We start from the raw sequence: 6,584 nt of genomic DNA, 5'->3' as shown, positions 1-6,584 counted from the left end.
ACAGCTTCATTCATGATGAAACGCTTAGGGCAGGTGGGAAAAAGGGCCCTTCCTCACTCTGACCATGGGACTCCTGGAGCTAATGTCACATCGATTGTGGGAAGTTAATGATTCCCCGCAGGTGGGGACAGAGTCAAAAAGGCCCACTCTTACCACTTCCATTCACATCCTTGACGTGTTCACAAGAGCAATAAGACAGGAAAATGCATAGAGACATTCAAATGTGAGCCCACACACAAGGTGTCCCTACTTGCAGGTGACATGTCCATCTATGAAGAAAAATCAGAAGAATCTACTTCACAATCCCGGGTGAATACACAGAAATGGGTCTATTTGGAGACTTATCGTAACTGCAGTGGGGCTGCCCGTGCGGAGCTGGCAAAGCAGCAGGTAAGGGGACAGAACTGAGTTCCTGTGGGAAACCATCCACAGAAACACAGCTGTCCACAGAGGTGCAGCCTCAGGAGGGACTTGGCAGCACCACTGGTCACCAGAGTTCACCCTGAATCCCCTGGTGCCTGGAGGGGCCATGCGTGTTTGCTCCTTGAGCTGATCCCAGGGAACAGGAACCCTCCCGCCTCTTCAGGACAGCAAGGAGGTTTGCACTGGGAGCCAGGAGCCCCTGAAGCCTGGCTGCCCCCTTCCTCCCACAGAAGCAGGGAGAGGGTGCCCCTAGTGGTCACACTTCAGAGTGGGTTCCAAGGTCCCCAGAAAACACGCTGGGGTGTAAGCTGGGGAGGCCTCAGTGAGCTTTTACTGACACTGAAACCTCCATGCGTGTTGCAGGGAGGGAGGGAGGGAGTCCCTGTCTCCTCCTGGCACCTGGGAACATGGTCTTTTTCCCCATTTAGGTTTGTGTTTCCCTCAGCCTCACGGGGCCTGACCAGCTGGCTCAGGCGGGTCCCCACAGCGAGGCCCAGCATCTGCCTGCAGGAGAGGGGGTCTGGGTGGTTCTTCGTCTTGAAGTCTCTGGAGAGAGGTTCCAGCCCAGCTCCCCGTGCACCCCTGTGTCCTGGCACCTGGGGCTGCCCCTCTGGGGGCCTCTCCATCCTAGTTCACCTCGTCCCGGCAACACAGACAACCCCAGGTCTGCTGGTCCACCCGGCAGGACCCTGGCTGCCTGCATGGGGTGTGGGGGCCTCCACAGTGTTAACCAGATATGGGGGAGGGGCCCTATCCATATGGCTCAGTGGATAGAGCATCAGCCTGCGGACTCAAGGGTCTCAGTTTTGACTCCTGTTAAAGGCAGAAACCTCCATTGCAAGCTCGATCCCTGCCTGCAAGAGGCAACTACTCAATGTGTCTCTGTTGGCTCTCTCCCTCTCCCCTCCCTTCCTCTTTCTCTAAAAATATGTGGGAAATATCCTCGGGTGAGGATTCACAAAACTAACTGAATAAAGGAATCTTATTTATTTAAGAAAAAGAAGGAAAGAAAGAAAGAAAGAAAGGGTAAGAGGTCACCCCAGAGCACACCAGGTGTTGCTCAGTGGTTGAGCTTCGACCTATGAACCAAGAGGTCAGGGTTGCAATCCTGGTCAGGGCACTTGCCTGGGATACTTCCTGGATCCCCAGTGGGGGGCATGCAGGAGGCAACAGATTGATGATTCTCTCTCATCACTGATGTTTCTATCTCTCTTACCCATCCTTTCCTCTCTGAAATCAATAAAAATATATCCTATCTTATAAAAGGGAAACATGCAAATTAACCATCCCTCTGCTATGCTCAAGCTATGCCCACAAGCCACACCCACAAGCCTATCAGGAGCAAGTATGCAAATTAACCCAACTGAGATGGCAGGCAGCCATGGAGCTGGAGTGAGCAGGAGGCTTGGCTTGCCCCCGGCAATGGAGAAAGCCAAGCTGCCCATCGCCCTGACCAGTCCTGGGCTCTGTTCAAGGCTACGAGGTTTCAGTTATAGAAGATAAATAAATCCCAGAAAAAAATAAATAAAAAAAGGAGAGGCTGGGAGCTTGGGATGCCAGGGGGCGTGGTAAGTCTGAAAACGGCCATCAACCCCTAACCCAGGCTGGTCAGGCACCACAGCGGGACTCCCCACCCTGAAGGGGCTGTGGGCAGCCTGAAAACGACCCTCAAGCCCTCAACCAGGCTTCCAGGTACCCCATCAGGAGCCCCACCCCAATCTGGGACACCCTTCAGGGCAAACCAAATGGCCTCCAACCATGCACCAGGCCTCTATCCTATATAATAAAAGGGTAATATGCAAATTGACCCTAATAGCAGAACCACTGGGAATGTCTGGTCACTATGACACACACTGACCACCAGGGGGCAGATGTTCAATGCAGGAGCTGCTCCTGAGTCGTCAGTGAGCTCCCACAGTGGGAGCTCTACTCAGCCACAAGCCAGGCTGATGGCTGCCAGCACACTGGTGGTGGCAGGAGCCTCTCCCACCTCCTCAGCAGCGCTAAGGATGTTTGACTGCAGCTTAGACCTGCTCCCCGCTGGCAAGTGGACATTCCTTGAGGGCTGCTGGGCTGCCAGAGGGATGTCTGACTGCCAGCTTAGGCCTGATCCCCCAGGGAGTGGGCCTAAGGCAGCAGGTGGACATCTCCCGAGGTGTCCCAGACTGTAAGAGGGCATAGGCCGGGCTGAGGGACCCCTGCCCCCCCGCCCCCGAACGCACAAATTTTTGTGCACTGGGCCTATAGTTTTAAAATAAGAATAACAAATGAAGAGGAAGAGACAAGAAAGGCTTTGTGGTGTTTGACCTGCCCATGCCCCACCCCCTCCCCAGCGTGACTGCACTTTCCAAGTGGTGGTGGCCACCTGCCCAGAGGAACAAGTGAGCACAATCCCAGGTTCCTGTGTCAGTCTGTCCTCACCTGGGGCTGTGGGAGGATGGACACAGGTGGCTGCTCCGCCTCTGAGAAGGTAGGTGCTCACCTGCCCCCAAGGACGACGTGGTGTCTCAACTCTCTACCCAGGACTTTGTTTCCTAGACAAAATATTCCTTTTCAATCTTTTTTTATCCTCACCCAAGGGGATTTTTTCCATTTCTTTGCAGAGAGAGAGTTGAAGGGAGGAAGGGGAAGAGAGAAACATTGATGTGAGAGAAACACATCAACTGGTTTTCTCCTGCAGGTGCGCTAACCAGGGCAAGGGCCAGGGAGGAGCTTGCAACCCAGGTACATGCCATTGAATCAAACTGAGAACCTTTGGTTCAAAAGCCAACACTCTATACACTGAGTCAAACCAGCCAGGGCAGGGACTACATTTCAAAAAAGTAATTAATTATTTCATTTATTTCTTTGTAACATCTTTTTATTGTTTAAAGTATCACATATACCCCGTTTTTCCCCATTGATCCCCTCCAACCAGCCAGCCCCCAAACCTGCCAGGTATCTATTTGCAAATGATGGAAATTCCCCCACTAGAAGAGTCTGGGAAACAGGACTTTTGCACACAAACAACAGAGAAGCTGAGGGAAATGTGTGCTTTCAGGAGGCACCTGTGTGCTTGAAAGAGTGGCAGCAGGTTTGAGATGGAGGCTGTGGCCACAGCGTCCAGCCCAGCCTCTCCTGGCTCCTCACATGTACAGGTTCGAGTTTTGTGGAGGATCTGATTCAGGAAAATAACAAGGAGAATCTTTCAGTCTCAAAATAAAAGCATCATCCAATGCAAATTCTTATCCCCCAACCCCAGAAAGGCGACATGGCCCACGGCGGGTGAAGGAGAGCAAGAGGAAGCCCCATCCACGAGCCTCTGTGGGAGCACCCCTGGGTCCTCATCAAAACCCAAGGAAGGAGGACTCGCAATCCTGGAAGCTGCCCCCAAAGGAATGGGGTCAGGGGAGGGAAGGAGGGGGGTCAGGACGGGACCCCTTTTGGCCAGCGTCTTTGAGTCCTTTCCCATCTTGGGTCGCCCATAGGATGACATGGTCAGGCATGCAGCCCAGGGTCCCAGCTGCGCCTTATATGCAGACTCCATGCAAATGGGGCTCTCCTCCTGCTCATAAAAGGGGGCCCTTGCCCGGCATGTTGGGGAGACACCCAGAACCCAAGCGCCTGAGACAGGACCCCAGCGGCTCCACCATGGACTTGGTGCCAAGCTGCGTTTTTCTCCTGATCATTTCTCAAGGTCGTTCTCAGGAGTGGGGGGCACTGACACCTGTGCCTGTGCCTGTTGGTGCTTCCATGTGATTCTCAGACCACCTTGTGTCTCTGTTTGCAGGTGTCCAGTGTGAGGTGCAGCTGGTGGAGTCTGGGGGAGGCCTGGTGCAGCCTGGGGGGTCTCTGAGACTCCCCTGTGCAGCCTCTGGATTCACCTTCAGTCACTATAGGATGAACTGGGTCCGCCAGGCTCCACAGAAGGGGCTGGAGTGGGTTGCATACATTAGATTTACTGATGGAGATAACACATACTATGCCAACTCTGTGAAGGGCCGCTTCACCATCTCCAGAGACAACACAAAGAACACGCTGTATCTGCAAATGAGCAGCCTGAGAGCTGAGGACACAGCCGTGTATTACTGTGTGAGAGACACGGTGACAGGGAGTCAGTGTGAGCCCAGACACTAACCTCCCTGCAGGAAGATCTGTGACGACTAGGGGGCGCTCAGGGTTCCTGAATACAAAGACCATCCCAGCAGCAGGTGCAGTTGGAGCTAGGGGCTGGTTCCTGTGTGGTTTCCTCTTCATGTCACAGTTTCCCTCAGGGAACCTCTGGATCCTGATTCTTCGCTGACGTCTGAGTCTCTGAGTGAGAAAGTCTGTTGTAAAGAGAGACAACTTTCTCCTGTGAACAAAAGGCAGAGGGTCTCTTTCATGCACACTTTGGCCATAATGAGTTTTATCATCAAATCTTCTGACCCACGTCACTTGAATTTAACAAGAGTCTCACAGTGGTTCTCAACCTTTGGGTCACAAAGAATGAAAATAGATCCTGCATATCAGATATGTACATTATGACCGATAACAGTAGCAAAATTACATTTATGGAGTAGCAACAAGCATAATTTTATGGTTTGGGATCACCACAACATGAGAAACTGTATTGAAGGGTCGCGGCATTAGGAAGGTTGAGGACCAATGAGACTCCACAGTGCAGCTCCCCTGAATGCTGGACCGTGGACCCCATTGTGTGTGAACCCAAAGCTGCAGAAGAAGGACCCACAGGGTGACAGTCCTGGTCTTGTCCTCATGCTCACAGCACCCAGAGGAGTGGACACCATGCAGAAGCAGAGGCACAGCAGCTGGTACAGATGTTCATGACACACACACACCAAGGGGACATGGGATGGTTATTATGCTCCTGATTGAAACCCCTGAGAAGCACAGGAAAGATCACTCAGCAAGTCAGACCTGCTTGGATGGAGACTGGAAAGGAGAGGGGCGCAGGGCTTTTATTTTGATGAGATTGTGGCCGAGAGAGCTGAATTCTGCTTCAGGGACTTTTGTGGTTTTAATCTCCCAATAACTTCTAAAGAGAAAACTAAGATTTCTTATCCAATTTCTGTGGGGCAGCTGGAGAAGAGGCAGCAATGAGCCCTCAGTTGTTAGAAGTCCAACAAAAAAGAAAACATAGTTGCATTTTATTTAACAACTATAGAAATTGAACAAAAATTAAGAAAAAGGTCCTTAGGTCTGTATGAAAAACTCACATAAAGAAAATGAGGAGAATAATTATAAGTAAGCAAATGATGGTGATGTTGATGTTGACAATGATGATGGTGGTGGTGGTGGTGGTGGTGGTGATGGTGATGGCGGTGATAGAACTGGAAGGGAATCTTGGTCCAATGTCTTGGTGGGAATCTGTCCTTTACCTCTGATCTGTCATTGGCTTTTCAAAGGTCTGTGCTAACTTACAGTTGGGCCTTTAGGGTCTCAATCCCTAATGGCATCTGAAGAGGAGGAGCCTGCTTTGTTTACTTATAAGAAGTTACTCTGTGTGGACAACCACCATGTCCATAGAGAAGAGAAGAATGGTTATAAGTAAGCAAAGTAGTGATGATGATGGTGGTGATTACAATGAAGATGATGGACTGAGACAGGAGCCCTGGTCTAATGGAATGAAGGCTCCTCATACAGACACACCACCACCTTGGCTCTTCCAGTGAGGAATGTCCACTCTTCCCAGTGAGTGTTGAGAGATTTCATAAATGGGACCCCAATGAATTATGCAACTTCAGGAATTCATGGTGAGACCATGTTTAATCAACCCAAAGGTGTCCAAGTGGGAATACCTTGGGCCTGGGAAGGTGTCACCTTCTAAAACAGAGACACTGAGAATGTGCATGTAGGAAACAGGGTCCCCTTCCCACCAGTTTCCAGTGACAGGTTCCTTATTTCCCTTGATCCCTGCCTGCATGATCCTTAACGTTTCTACTTCAATCAACACCTGCGCATCATTATCCAGGTGTTTCCTATGATGACACGATCTGTCTCTATCATGCCCTGCACTTCCTTCTGGGCCTTCACTGGAGGCTTTAAACCCACATGTCCAGTAATTCTCTCTCCATGAGCCTCAGGCATATTTCTGTCATGTGACTCAACACAGTGCCAGCTTCCTCCCCTCAGCCCGTTCCACAGTCAGTCCACATTTATGGGTAGTTTCCCAGCAGTGC

General features: G+C 51.2%; 1 pseudogene; it reads left to right on the top strand.

Moving 5' to 3' along the window:
• Positions 1-4,539, top strand: part of LOC132225684 (putative V-set and immunoglobulin domain-containing-like protein IGHV4OR15-8) — an 11,751-nt pseudogene extending 7,212 nt beyond the window's left edge.
• The last annotated feature ends 2,045 nt before the right edge of the window (positions 4,540-6,584 follow it).

This window comes from Myotis daubentonii (genome assembly GCF_963259705.1).
Source record: "Myotis daubentonii chromosome 1 unlocalized genomic scaffold, mMyoDau2.1 SUPER_1_unloc_1, whole genome shotgun sequence".
NCBI classification, from domain to species: Eukaryota; Metazoa; Chordata; class Mammalia; order Chiroptera; family Vespertilionidae; genus Myotis; species Myotis daubentonii.
Note: the sequence above shows the minus strand (reverse complement) of the source record. Positions and strands in the feature narration are given on the sequence as shown.